General features: G+C 42.8%; 1 long non-coding RNA gene across 2 annotated transcripts in view; it reads left to right on the top strand.

The window, feature by feature from the left end:
- The first annotated feature begins 8,354 nt into the window (after nt 1-8,354).
- Nucleotides 8,355-14,403, top strand: part of LOC146862099 (uncharacterized) — a 212,192-nt gene continuing 206,143 nt past the window's right edge. Inside the window, exon 1 of one of the 2 annotated variants that reach the window (XR_014978379.1) lies at nt 8,355-8,437. This is a non-coding gene — a long non-coding RNA (uncharacterized LOC146862099). The remainder of the gene's footprint in view (nt 8,438-14,403) is intronic. The other variant, XR_014978378.1, reaches the window with a different exon arrangement.

The following is a 14,403-nucleotide window of genomic DNA, read 5'->3' as shown; positions in this document are numbered from 1 at the left end:
TAAATATACTAGCTAATGTAAAGCATGTCTCATACAGCTATGTTATGAGTGTCTTCACAAGTTTCATATGTATTTTGCCCACACATAATACACATTCTGGTCATGACACCCACTGACATCACCAAACCATGGAAAAGCACTCCACAGTTGTGCACATAAGAAGATTGCCACAAAGTGTAATATACCACATTGATACCCAGTATATAGGTAACCCAATCTCTCAAAAGAAACTAAATCCCTAATACCAAGTGACAGACTGTAGATGCCTGGTGAGCATACATGTCCTACAACAGCCCATCTGTCATGGTATGTAATGTCACTGTATGTGTGGTTTACTGTGATAGTCTCATGTCACCCACACATCTACTTTGATTTGGCATTTCCCCCAAACTACCAAATGTACTAATTTTCCTGAATCAGTTAAGCCGGACACAACATATTAAAGGTACATGGCCTAGCTCCATGTAGTGGTTTCTACTCAATCTTATAGGAGTCTCAATAGGTGTCTTTAATGGTTAAAGTCACTCAGCATCCCTTAGTCAGAAAACTCTGACCATCTCAACACTTTGAATCAAGGGACACACTTATAGTCATCCATCAATCAGGTACTCCAATTTTCCCATGGTCTCCATAGCACAGGGTAACATAATGCACTAGAATGTTAATTTTCAACAAATGGAAAGTGTATGTAGTTGTAATTGTTGCACAGTATAAAGGTGGCAACAACATCATTGTGTGAAGACCATTGTCCTCAGAGCAATCAAAGACATTTTAGAAATTGAAAAGTTGATCTGTAAATTATAACATATATGCTTCTCCACATTTGTAGGACAGCTGCTGCTTCCAGCCCTCTTGTCATTAACCTTCAGCCCATACCATCGGAGAACAGCTGACATCAAGGATACATCCACTAAAAGAGAAACCATGGCAGTGGAAGGTTTCTGTCTAAAGACACTGTGCCCACTGTAAGCCACAATCTCAAATTAAGTTTGGAAATTGTCTAATTGAATGTCTTATTTTCATCACCGATGTCACATGAAGTCATGTATGTTGTATAACTGTGTTAATATCAAGTCTCTTTCTCGCTCTCTCTCTCTCTCATTCACAAACAAGGCAAAACAGAAGATGGAACTTTGTTCAAGAGTAGAGGCTGCAGTGCTTTTCTATAAGATCACACCTTTCTACTACAGGATGCTGTCATGATGACATATGGCATCACTGAAGGCATTGAGAGTGTTAGCGATAGGCAGACTGACCCACCTACCATCTTGCCACTGCTGGTCAGCACCTCCTTTGTTGAGCAGTCTTTCAAAATGCAGGTTCCCAGGTGCAACAACCAAGATCACGCATGCTTGTCCCAGCTATGTAGGGCTCATCAACAACACTAACCAATTTGGCATGTAGTCCAAATTAATGGCATGTTCCCCCTTCCAACTCAGATGCAGCTCAAGTGGTCTCTCTTATATCTCAAAGACTGGGATCCCCAGATGAGCAATGAGTTTGCCTGTTAGACATGGTCCTCTCTGCAAGGTCACACCCAAACGTTTTTCCTTCACCCCTCCTATTTTTACTGGATTCATTTTTGTTGGCATTAGGACTCTTTGTACTTTACCACGGATAAACAGTGCTGAAGTGCATCTGCTCTCTCCTCTAAAACAAGGTAAAATTGACTTATACCCAATTTGCATATTTAAGTTATTTATAAGTCCCTTGTAGAGTTGTATACCATATACCAAGGTCTGTAACTTAAATGCTACTAGTGGGCCTGCAGCAGTTATTGTACCACCAACTTAAGTAGCCCCTTAATAAATGTCCCAGACCTGCCATTGCAGCCTAAATGCAGTTTTAAACTGCCAATTCATCTTGCCAATATAATCCCTTTCTCAGGCATTAAACACCCCTTCTATTGCATGTATGTCACACCAAGGTAGGCCCAAGGTAGCCCACATGGCAGGTTGCATTGCATTTAAAAAGGATGGACATGTGCTTTTAAGTTTTAATTGTCCTGTTAGTGAAAAACACCTGAATGTGTTTTTCACCACTGTGAGACCTATCTCTCCCATAGAATCAGATTGGGTAGCATTATTACATTTAATAAGTGCTAGCCTTTGACTGGGAAAAGGTGGGTATATCATGTTTGGTGTCTCATAAATTGTACTTAAAATCATCTTTAAAGGTAAAGTTGGATCCTAAGTTACAATTTTGATTATGCCACTTTTTGAAAGTTTGCATTTTTTTAACCTAAACTATCTGGCGCCTGCAGCCCGCCCTCCACCCCTTGGGTCACATGATTGGGCGTAATTGACAGTTGGACTTTGTTTATTACTCTCAGAGAGACACACAACAGTGGGTTTGGGTGTGCTTGAATGAGGCCTCAAATGGCAGTGTAAAGGGCGGATCTGGGCACTGCCCCTCTTGCAGCTGCATATGCTGTGCTCTGCCTTCACACAAAGGACCTGTCACTACTGCATTGTTCTTGCAGCCAGCTTGGAGCCAGTGCAGGGGAAGCAGGAAACTTCAATACTTCAAAGGGAATTACCTAGAAACTTCTCATACTTCAAAGAAGGCAAAAGTTATAAAAACAGATCCTCAGACCCACTCTTAAGTTCACTTTCTGGACCTGAAAAATTTCTCTCAGAGGACTGCCTGCTACTGCTGTGTATGTCCCTTGCTGCAACTGGAGGGACTTCTTTGCTGCCTGAAGTCTGTCTAGAACCGTCAGAGGCCTGCCCTGCATCTTGAGCCTTGCTTCCACACTGGCTCCCCAGGACCACCATAGTGACTCCAAGGGCTAGTTTGCTGGCCTCCTGTTCAGAGGTTCAGGGACAGAAAAGGCTCCCACAATCTTGATTCCGCATTTGGACCCAGCCTGGGTTAGTTCCAGCCCCACACGTGGTGCCACTCTAATCCTGAACACTTGGTGGTGATGCTCTATGTGTACAGATAACCATTATCCAAGACTTGGGACTGAGGACATCTTTCCCTGAAAACTGTTCTGAGAACCGAGAGAAGACCAAGACTAACCTGCTCATCTATCCACCCAAGGTGCATCATCGGACTGCCTGACTTCGCTGCTGCTTCTGTCATGTTATTCTCCGCAGCAGCATATCCTGTTCAGAGGTCCTTAGCCAAAGTGGTATCTGGCGTTCTGTCTCATTCCACTGAGGATTTTTACACTTCCAAAAAAGTGACTAAGTCCGAATTCAGAAATCCTCACGGTGATATCATACAGTGATTCCCCGATGACGTTAGTACCTCCTCATACACTGCCTGCAGCCTTGCCGCAGTGAACTTTACTTTCTCAGGACATTTTCATCAGAAGTTCTTAAAAGTCTGAAGGTAAATGGTGACCCAGAGTAATCGGCTTCTTGTAGCCAAACTGCGCTCCATCACGGTGGCCAACCAAGGCTGGCGTGACAAGATGTCCACCGTTGGCATTTTGATCTTTTTGGAGCTATTTTTTACCTTGAAATTTAAAAATTCATGACTCTGGTTCTACTAATTGACATTTTGTTGTTTTGGTGTAAACTACTTTATCAAAATCCTTTTTTGTTTTTCTAAATTCGTGGGGGATTTTTTTGTGCTGGTTTTTCTTTTTATTGCTGTTTGTGTGCTGCATAAATACTTAACACATTGCCTCTAAGGTAAACCTGATTGCTTTTGTGCCAAGCTACCAGAGGATTAAGCACAGGTTAGTTTAGTGACTTTTGTGGTTCACCCGGACAGAGATTGTGATTGGTGTTTGAGTAGGGTTCACACCCCACTCAACCAATAGCCCAATTTCTTACGCAGTCCCAAACAATGTACAATAACACACTGTCACACCAACACAAACCGGTAACCTCATGAAGAAAACATGCAAGGATCAAAAATACAAACTTCAAGAAAAAACAGCGACATTTATATAAAAAATATAAGAACTAGGAAGAGAAATGATACAATGAAGATGTATATGGGTAATAACCATCATGGCTGTTTACAAAATTAACTAATATGCAAAAATGAACTCAAAAGATGGTTCATCATCTGGCTGGAGGGAAGCCGAAACATACAAAACAATCCAACAACCAAAGTTTCAGTGAAACAGTGGAAACAGCTAACAGGAACAAATGTCCCTTTCACAGCTCAAATAGTGTTTGTTCTAGCTATCCTCTTTTGGAATTCAAAGTTGATAACCATCAATGACCTGGTTAGATGGCACTGTACTACCTACTTGAACATTGGCATATCGAGCAGGTCAATAGGACCAAACACACATTATCAGCTATGGGTTGAATAAGTGTGAGAATTCATAAAGATAGCTAGTGTGGAGTTATGGGGCTGGGATGACACATAGAGGCTGTGCAAAAGGAGAGGACTCGGGTAAGCATCTCTGCTTGGGCACTGCCTTTCTCCCCCCCCTTCTCTTTCTCCATGACTGTGGTGGGTGGGCTGCCAAGGTTTTCAATTGTCACCCTGGCTCCTTTTGTCCTTCCTTTGCCTGGGTGCTGCCCACTGCGGAGATTGACGGAGAGTGAGGGAGTAAGACCCCTCTGCCCAGCTGCTTATGTCATCATGTGAAACAATCCAAACACTGAACATGCATGTTGAGCAATTCTGGTTAGGAGAAAATGTAGTTCAGTCCACAGAATGGCTCGGAAATTTTACATTTTCCACATCTGCTATATAATCTGCCCCAAATGTGTATACAGAGACTGTGTAGGATCTGGAAAGGGTTTCAAAGTAGTTAACAAGGGGGAGGGTAAGGACAACAATGGCAGTAAGGAGTCCATAGTATGCCACCCATAGCATCTTCCATCAAGGACTACTTGTTCATACGCTTACCTAGTTTTAGTTCGTACGTCATGTTCAGGTATGTTTACACGTGATAGGTGTCTTATTACATACAAATTAATGGCAATAAAAATATATTTCTAGAAATCCTTGTCACCTATCTATGAAAAATTCAGAATTGCTATTGTATATTCACAACTTCTGTTTCTGTTGTGTGCTCACATGGCCAGACAACTGTTGCATCATTGTATAGGGGCCAGTGGTGTAACAGGTCATTGACTGTGGACAGATATTAGATCCACCTTTCCTTACTGACTCAATAATGCCCAATTCCTGTGATACCATAACCACACATGCATTTCAAGTGAAGCTTGAAGCCACATATTGACATAGGCGCAGGAAGTAGGGGTTGGGGGGGTTGCAACACCTCAAAATAGCCATGCTCGATTTCTGAAGGTGAGTCAACAAAAAAAATGCCTTTAAAATGTGTTTTATCTTTCCAAATCTGCTGTTTTCAAAGATGGACGTCAAAGGTTCGGCCATGTTTTCTGTCAAAGTACTGCTTATACTGCTTATTCTTTCAACATGGAGATTGGTGTTTACTTTTCATTCACTGATTGCAAAGAGAAAGGATTTTGAAAGGTGAATTATGTAACAATCTTGCTGGTATGATACCATTTTTTTCTAATTCAATCTAATTCACAACAACATTTAAATATTTATAAATACATTGTACACATATTTGAAAACATAGCATATGGGGAAAATACGTTTCTTTGTGTAGTTCTGTAGTGTAACGGAAATAAAGATTGTAATAGGATCACAACGAAACAAGACACTTTAATTGGTGATGCGCAAATGACAAACATTTGCTGCAACCCGATTTCCACAGATTGTCAATTGTGCACTATGTAGCTTTATCAGTAAAACTGTATGTCTGTGCAAAATCAATGCCCATTACAATGTGCTATCTGTAAATGGCACTGCACTACTACACCATGCTTTGGTAATATATTTTTGATAGTGTACTTCAAAATGCACCACCAGCTACATACTACTACACCCATACTGGTGGCATAACGAAACTTGAGGGGACCCCCCTGCAAAGTAAACAGAGGAAGGGCCCCAAGAGTATGGAAGTTGCCCTTGTTGATGCAATCCTTGTTCATAGAAAAAAGCACTGATTGCCCACTAGTAGCATTTAATTTGCAGGCCATGAGTACGTGTAGTACCTTATACTAGGGACATACAAGTAAATTAAATGTGCCAATCAATTGCAGGCCAATTGTACCAGGGTTTAGGGAGAGAGAACAAGCACTTTACCACTGGTTAGAAGGGATCAAATGCACAGGGCCCTAATGCCAACAAATACCAGTTCAGCAACAGAAGGCAAAAAGCTGAGGGTGACCCTGGAAAAGGGCCAGGTCCAACAGGAAGATACTGCATGATTCCACAACAACACTAAGCTAAGTTGTGCTTGTAAGAAAGGCCTGCACATTCTTCAGCGGAAGACTCTGGAATGGTCGTGAATACGTGTTAGTGTTGTCAATAGTCTAGATCCACAGAGTGAGACTGCAGATGTTGTTTGGACTAAAGGCAGTCCTGGTGGAAAGCAGTCCTTGTAGCCTATGAAAGGATGGTAGGATAAACACTGCATGCCATAGAAACATTCTCCAATAAACACATGAGAGGAAGACTTCTATAGCTATTCTCGAGAGGGCAGTCATCAGTGTTTAGTCTATGTAACGCTGACATGCATACTTGTCATTGGAACTCAGTAGTCCACTGAAGCCATGGTAGGGTGTCACAGAGCTGTCCTACCCACGCATCTACATCAGAAAAAGACTGAAGTATCTCTGAGTGGCTCCTAGTGCACTGAACAAGGAACAAGACATCATAAGAAGTATATACATTTTTATTTTATGGTTATAGATTTTCTTTTAATTCCCCATGGCATGAATGCTTATATATTATTTTTTATTTTCATTCATCTTGTTGTAATAAGTGCATGCTACAACTAGCTGATATGCCGGATGGATAGTTAGCTTTGTTCCATACCTGAACTTTAACGTAGAAAAACATCCTTCAACTGAACTAGTGCAGGGCTGCCGCAGTAGAAATGCCTCCACCAGCATTGCAAAATACTCCACTGTTACCTTTGAGTAGTGGACAGGGCTAGACTGAAAACTGATATCAGGCCTGGCAAAAAGTTCATACTAACCCCGCATTGTTGGAGCCCACAACCGAAATGGTGGGTGATATTAGCCCACCCCGGAATTGTTCTCAGCCTTACTGATGCAAAAAACATGATCTGATTGAGAAAACATTTTTCACGCGCATTATTACATGTCCTTGGTGATTAGTAAGGGTGGGCTTGGTTCCAATTCATTTTACTACCATATTATGAAAACAGACTTTTGGAATGGAAAATATATGGCAAGAATATTTATGAATATTGGTAGGAGGGTGAAAAATTAGCGCAATTTGATTTTGTGTAAGTATGCAAAGTTTTAGCAAATTACCTGTAATTACTTGGAATGGAAAACTGGCAATTGGCACTGTGGTTTAGAATTTAATGCATCCTCGAGTCCACTTTGGGCATAAGAATCCATTTTGCGCACCTCAAATAATACCTGTTTATGCTTTTTCATTCGTGTTCTTCCTGTGTGTGCGCTGTAATTCTTTTCCATGATCAGCACAGTTTGTAATTTTTTACCACAAACGGCACGAAATAACGTGATGGGAGTTAAAGTGTAATTTTGGGAATTTTTATGTGACAAGAGTAATGTGAAATTACCAAAATTATCCTAATTACGGCAGCCTATGGTAAACTTTGCCCAGGTCTACAGCAGTGGCGGCCGGCTCAGGTAAGCGTGGTAGGCGAGGCAGGGCCTGCCAGGAATAGGTGTTTTTTATTTATTCAATTATACCTATTGCGTCATCCTTCGGCTTCCCACCCTGCCGGGCCCTGCCCCGCCACACCGCCCTTACCTGAGCCAGCCGCCACTGGTCCACATATTAATTTTGTTGTTGTGCTTTTTTTTTTTACTGTTGGGTTTCTGTGCTGCTATTTTTGTGTTGTCTTATTTGTATGAAGTACTTTGGTGTGCTTGTGCTCTGTTTTGGCAGTTGTGTTGTAGCTTTTTAGGTGTTTGTTGTGTTGATAAGTTGCCTTGTGTTACTTCATTGTTTTGTCTTCTGTTGTGCGCTGTAATTACTTTAGAGATCCCAATTATCATGGCTTCATTTTGAGCCCAAGGTAGCTCATTCCAATACAGTTCCAGTGACAAGCAATGATTTGCCACTCCCCAAATTGGTAAAATAGCACTGCTCCAGCTCATCAGCCATTCACACACTGTCGAAGAGACCAGTCTTCAGTCGTGGCTCGTAGTGGGAGTGCTGCGGGGCAGTGGGGCGGGGCGGGGCGGCGGATGGGCAAATGGCGTTGCAGCGCATGCAATGTAATTTGCTTTATTTACTTATGTACTTAACTCCAGTCGGCCGTATGCCGGAGTTTACTACCCCCACCCTGCCCCTCCCCCGCCCCACCGCCCCGCAGCACTCCCACTACGAGCCGCAACTGCCAGTCTTCGGTGAGGAGCTCCAGTGATCACGGTCTGTGATATGATCCCACAGCATCCAAACCCAGGTGGAATGTTATCGAGTGAGTATTAAACAAATAGAACAGGCTTCATTTCTCCCTCAGAAGTTCATGTGTATTCATGATACCGGATTTATTATATTACATATGATTTTCTGTCGCCCACTTGGTTGTTTTCCACGAATACATTTTTGTCCAGTAATGCCCAGAGATGGAGAGCTGTTGTTACTATTTTTAATTGCCCGACAGTGACTGATTTTTCATTTCATAAGCATCAGATGATGTCATCGATTGATTGAATGTTTGTAACAGAGCTTCTTAGAAGACTTATGACTGGGCATCACAACTTAATTAGTCCATAATGTGAGTTATGTTATATTTTGACCTTATTTGTAATGTCATTGTCTGGGGCTCATTGAGCATTAATCATGGCGTGCGATGCGTCCGGGCTGGGCAGTTAACCTTTGAATGTAATGATTTGTAATAATTATATCGGATTCACCCTCTTGCACAGTGTTAAAGCAGCCAGGCGGGTGTGAGGAATCTCTTTTTCTTTCTGTCTTAACCTTAAATAAACTGAGAAACGTTACCATAGCTACACCACGAAAGTACACCTTTTATACGAATTTTCGGGTTTTTAATTTTCTCTGTTGGACCTAGACCAAGTAGCTTCATTAGCTTAATGCCAGTAACAAAAAATGGCCATTAAAATTGGAAATCAATTCATCAGTGCTATAAGCGAGCAAAAGGACAAGAAGTAAAAGGGAGCACAGGGAAGGAGATGCATTGGTTCTTCAGGGACGTAACAACCGATAGTGCAGCAGGTGCAGTGGCACCAAGTGAGTGAGAGGACCCTTGGATCCCAATGATGGGGCAGATTTACAAGCCCCTTGCGACATTTTTGCGTCACTTTTCCCATGTTGAAAGTGACACAAAAGTGGCGCAAGGGGCTTGCAAATCTGCCCGATATGTTTTGTACTAGCAAAATGAGGGTAGGGGGACCCACTTCATCTGCTTGCGTGGGATCCCATGGCTATGTCAGCTTTAAATCTGTGGCCCTGGGTCAACTCTCCGCCAAGGCAGATGGCTGTATTTCGTGTAAAAACAAACAAAGAAGAGTTCTTGGGCTAGATGTACTAACATTCAGAATTGCGATTTCTACCGTATCACAAATTGGAAATTGCAATTCCTAATGTATGAAGGTTTAAATGTAAATTAACGATTCCTAGTGGGTCACAAACCGACCTAGCTAATGAATATTAGATATAAATGATGAGAATTGCCGTTTGCTACCAATAGGAATGATAGCCATCACAGGGGTCACAGTGATGGTGGCCTCATGAACAAGGTAGATCCCCATGTCTGTAATTGCTTGTAAATAAAGCAATCATTTTTTCTAATGAAACCCTGTTTTCTAACGGAAAGGGGATACATTAAAAAACACAGAAAAGTGTATTTTCAGATTAGGCAGTTGTGTGTGGTACCATTGACTACCCTTAGAAATATTTTTTTAAACATTTTTAAAGGGAAAGAGTTCCCTCAGAGACCTTTTCCCGTTTACACACAGGTTACTGTCTTCTTTGAGGTGTCAGTAAAATATGAATGTTTTGCAACCGCATTTCTAACGCAATACATTATTACATACCACAATGATTTAGAATGAACTCACTAAACATGCCCCTTCCAAATACCGAATTGCAAACCCAAAAAGCGATCCTGTAGAACCATAGTATGGTGTTTGCTCCTGAAAAAATATTTTTGCAGTTGCAAAAACGCGTTGCACATCTGGCCCATTCTTCTCTTTTGATGCATTTCTGAGATGTCAAGAAGCAACGCTTGCAACAAGAGGTGAAGAGGAGAAGATCTACGGTGCGTTGGTGCATTGGTGTTGCTTCCAGTCTGCTAAGATGGCTAGGCAAGTCCAGATCTTTGTTCTGAGATGGCTACCGAGCTATTTCTATGGAACATATCGGTGAAGCGAGCCAAAAGAACTCACCCACATACTGGAGATACAGTTATGGGTCCTGGAACTGGATTAGTAAGCTGTACCTTTTAGTCAGGCACATTGAACTCTGGTTGGGTGAACCATGGTAACTCACCTGCGACAAAAGGTTCATTGTAAATGGTGGCTCATCATAGTGACAAAGTGAAGAGGAACAGCTTACTTACCCAAAAAAGTTAACATTTTACAGTGCGCAGAAAGCTCAAAAAGTAAATCATATTCAAGTAGAAAGACATAAACCGGTACGATTTTCCAAATCAAACAGTAAACACTGAATAGTTACCTTCGTAAGCAACCTTGGAAACTACCTAACTTGGCTTTGAAGTCCATACCTACAGTCCCCAACTCATTTATGCAACAATCCAAAGCAGGGCCGGACTGGGAACCAAAACCGGCCCTGACGAAGTGCTCGACCGGCCCCCCTGGGGGGTTGGGGGTGCGGCCGAGCTCTTTGCCAGGACCGGTTTTTGGCCGATTTTGTTGCAGGGCCGATTTTGCAGCTATGCTGCAAAAACGGCCCTGGAACAAAAACGGCCCCCGTCCCCCGCCCGTGCGGCACACCTGGGGATTGCCCGGTGCCCGCTTCGGCCAGTACGGCCCTGATCCAAAGGATGTTGACAGATTCAACCACTTGTCCACAAACCCTGAAACCAAATTATGGGAAAACAGACTCATTCAGAGGCAGTGTCTCTGAGCCCAATTTCAGGCTTATAATATGCTTAAAATCAGCAACAATCAGTGTAGCAAGAGCCAATCAAGCACACACTTCACAAAATAGTGGCTGAACAATGCTGGATATTAAACTTGTCAGCGATAGGGTGGTCTTCGCTCAAACCTTTTGCCTACTTACCTCCAAATTTTGCTAAAACTCGTTTTTGTTAGCCATGGGACTTTGCACACTTTACCAATGCTAACCAGTACCAAAGTGCTTGTGCTCACTTCCCTGAGCATGGTTTGATTGACTTACACCTAATTGGCATATATAATTTGCTTATACATCCCTTGTAAAGTAGCATACCATATACCCGGGGGCTGCAATTTATTTTTAAATATACTTTTATTAGTTTTCAGTGCTGTTCTCATATATAGGAGTATTTCTGCATCTTTTGATCAATAATGGGTACATTTTAAACAATATATAGTACATGTCATTTTGAGACTGTACAGTACCAGAATACAGTATTCATGACTCGTGTATGGTCATATATTAGCGACAGCAGAAACTGTTATAATAGGGATACAACACGTGGTATTCACTTAGAGTAAAAAATGCTCAACTCCGACCCCCTCCCCCTGTAAACTCGCTTATGTGGTCTGGGTGGATTGATATGTGTGTTTATTATGGAGAGGTAATAAACCTGTGGGAGGGAGAGACGAATGGAAGGGTGGTGGGTGGCCAAAAGCCCCGAAGCAAGCATCAATTGTGATCATCGCATTAGGTTGTCATCAGATATCATAGAGTGGGTGGTTTCGTATGGTGTCTAATCATCAGTAGTATAAACTTTAAATTGTTCTAGTAAGTGGGCCCACTCCATTGAGATTGGCTTTTTTGTAGCCCCCTGTATTGCTCCCGCTGTAGGGCCTCTCTTTCTGCCGTGGCCCAACAAATGACTTGCTCTCTCCTCGGTGCTGAGTGAGATTTCCAGCGCTGTACAAGCATTCTTTTGGCCAATATTAGGTAAAATCAGTAAAGCGGCGCAGTACCACAGCTTTTTTTGGAAGTGGAGACAGGCCCAAGAGACAAGCTTTGATAGTGGACCAAGAGGAATGTTCGGATAATTGCTACAGGTCCGCAGTAACTTCACTCCAATACCCCTGTAAGGAGGGACATGACCAAAGCATATGGATTGAGCCGGCGTCAGGCAAGTGGCAGCAGGAGCATTCTGAGGAGACAGATGGGTACATTGCATGCACACTATGTGGTGTGAGGTATGTCCTATGTAATAATGAGAGCTGAAGGAATTTGAATCAGACATTACGAGGACTAGTGCTCACTCTTTGTCCGTGAGAGCCCATGCAATGTCTGTCTCCCACTTCTGCCTAAGAGGTAATAGAGGGACCTTTAAATGTACCCTCAAGCCTCGGTACAACCATCTAACCAAGTGGCTTCCATGAGGTGTAATGCTTGCAATAGTTGGAATGTGGGGGGCTCTTGCTGTGTCTGCGAATAAAATATATTATGCTGGCATGGGTCAAAAACAATGTAGCAGGTACATCATGGTGCTCACAAACTTGGAGCGGGGCATTAAGGTTCTGTCTGTAAACATGGATCTTGCCATCGTAACTCCAGCCTCCCCCAAGGCGCTAGCCTGTGGGCCGACAAGACCCACTGCAGTGTCGATAAGCCACAGAGGGGGATATTTAGAGCATATGGGGTAGGTGTATTAGCATATTTCAGTGCTACTTTCCAGTAGTGTAGCGCTGTCTGGAGAAGTGGGGGTATCCCTCCTTCTCCCGGATTGTGGGCAGAGTAGTTTCTGTAGTGTGCCGCGACGTAGTTGTGCAGGTGTATCCCCAATTTCAAACAGATTATGTCCCGCTAGCCAATATGCCAGTCATTGCAATTGTCCCACTATGCAATATGTCTTAAAGTCTGGGACTCCTATGCCGCCTCTGGAAGTGAGTAATTGTAATTTAGTGAGGCCTATCTGGTGGCGTCTCGATCCCCATTTCATGCTTGTCAATAACGAGTCTGAAATATTGAAGATCCAAGCAGGAACCACCACCAGGAGGTTGACAAATTAAGATAGGAGTCTTGGCAACATCACCACCTTAGCCACTGCAAGGCGTGCTGCTGTAGTCAGGGGCAATTTAATCCTAAAGGCTACCTGTGATTTTAGGGAGTTAATTGTATGGACCAGGTTTCTGTCCTATATATCGTGAGTGGTTCTGTATATCTGAATGCCCAGTATTTAAAGGTGACCGTTTCTACTGTGAGCTGTGTCGGGCCAAATTGCAAAACGGTCACATTGTAATTATCATAAAAGGAATATACTATAGATCTCGAGGCATTCAGGTGTAGCCCCGATATGAAGCTGAATCGAGTCAGAAGAGCTGCCAGTTGATGAAAGTCCATCTGTATGTCTTTAAAATACAACAGCATGTCATCGGCATAGAGAGATACCGAGTGTGTGGCCAGGCCTATTGATATGCCATATGGTCTCATTGCTTGGTGTAAATGTTGGGCAAGGTGCTCTATCGCCAATACAAATAGAAGCGGTGAGAGGGGGCAACCTTGGTGTGTTCCTCGGAATATATGATATGGAAGGGAGATGCTGTAACATGTTTCTACCTGTGTTGTTGGCATTGTGTAAAGTAATTTTACCCTACGTCAATAATTGGGGGATCCCGACTTTTTCCAATTTCGCAAGCATATAAGACCAGCTTAGAGTATCAAAAGCTTGTCGGACATCTAAAGACAGACATCCTGCATGTGGAAAGTGATCTTGAGCCTTGTTAATTAAGGTGAAGAGGCGATGAATAGTGAGGGAAGCACTTCACCGACGTATAAAGCCACATTGGTCTGTGTGGATCAACCTGGGAAGGAGGGGAAGTTGACGCAACACCAATATCTTGCTAAGTATCTTGTATTCTGTGTTGAGAATGGGCAAGGGCCTATAGGAGGATAGTTCAATAGGAGCTTTATCAGGTTTTAATAAGGAAGTCACTATCTCCTCCCTAGTCATGGGGGGGGCAAAGTTCCCTCCTCTAGTGACGTTTCATATAATTGTAGCAGCTCGGGGACCAACTATGTTACAAACGTGGAGTAAAATTTAAAAGGTAACCCATCGCAGCCCGGCGTTTTATTGCGGGTGAGTTTTTTGATGGCTCCTCAAATTTCTTTTTGGGTAATTGGAGCCTCTAAACCTGAAACATTTGCAGGCAAGATAACAGGAAGTGGTATGGACGCTAGGAACTCATCCGTAGACTCTAACGAGGGTTAGGGCGGGGCTGCGTGTAAGTATGTAGAATAATCCTGGAATGCCTCACTAAACTCAATCTATCTGTTAAGCAGTTTGTGATACCT

The sequence above is a fragment of the Triturus cristatus genome, chromosome 2_2, assembly GCF_964204655.1.
Source record: "Triturus cristatus chromosome 2_2, aTriCri1.1, whole genome shotgun sequence".
In the NCBI taxonomy this organism is placed as follows: domain Eukaryota; kingdom Metazoa; phylum Chordata; class Amphibia; order Caudata; family Salamandridae; genus Triturus; species Triturus cristatus.
The sequence above is the reverse complement of the archived record's forward strand: the minus strand, read 5'-3'. Positions and strand labels throughout refer to the sequence as shown.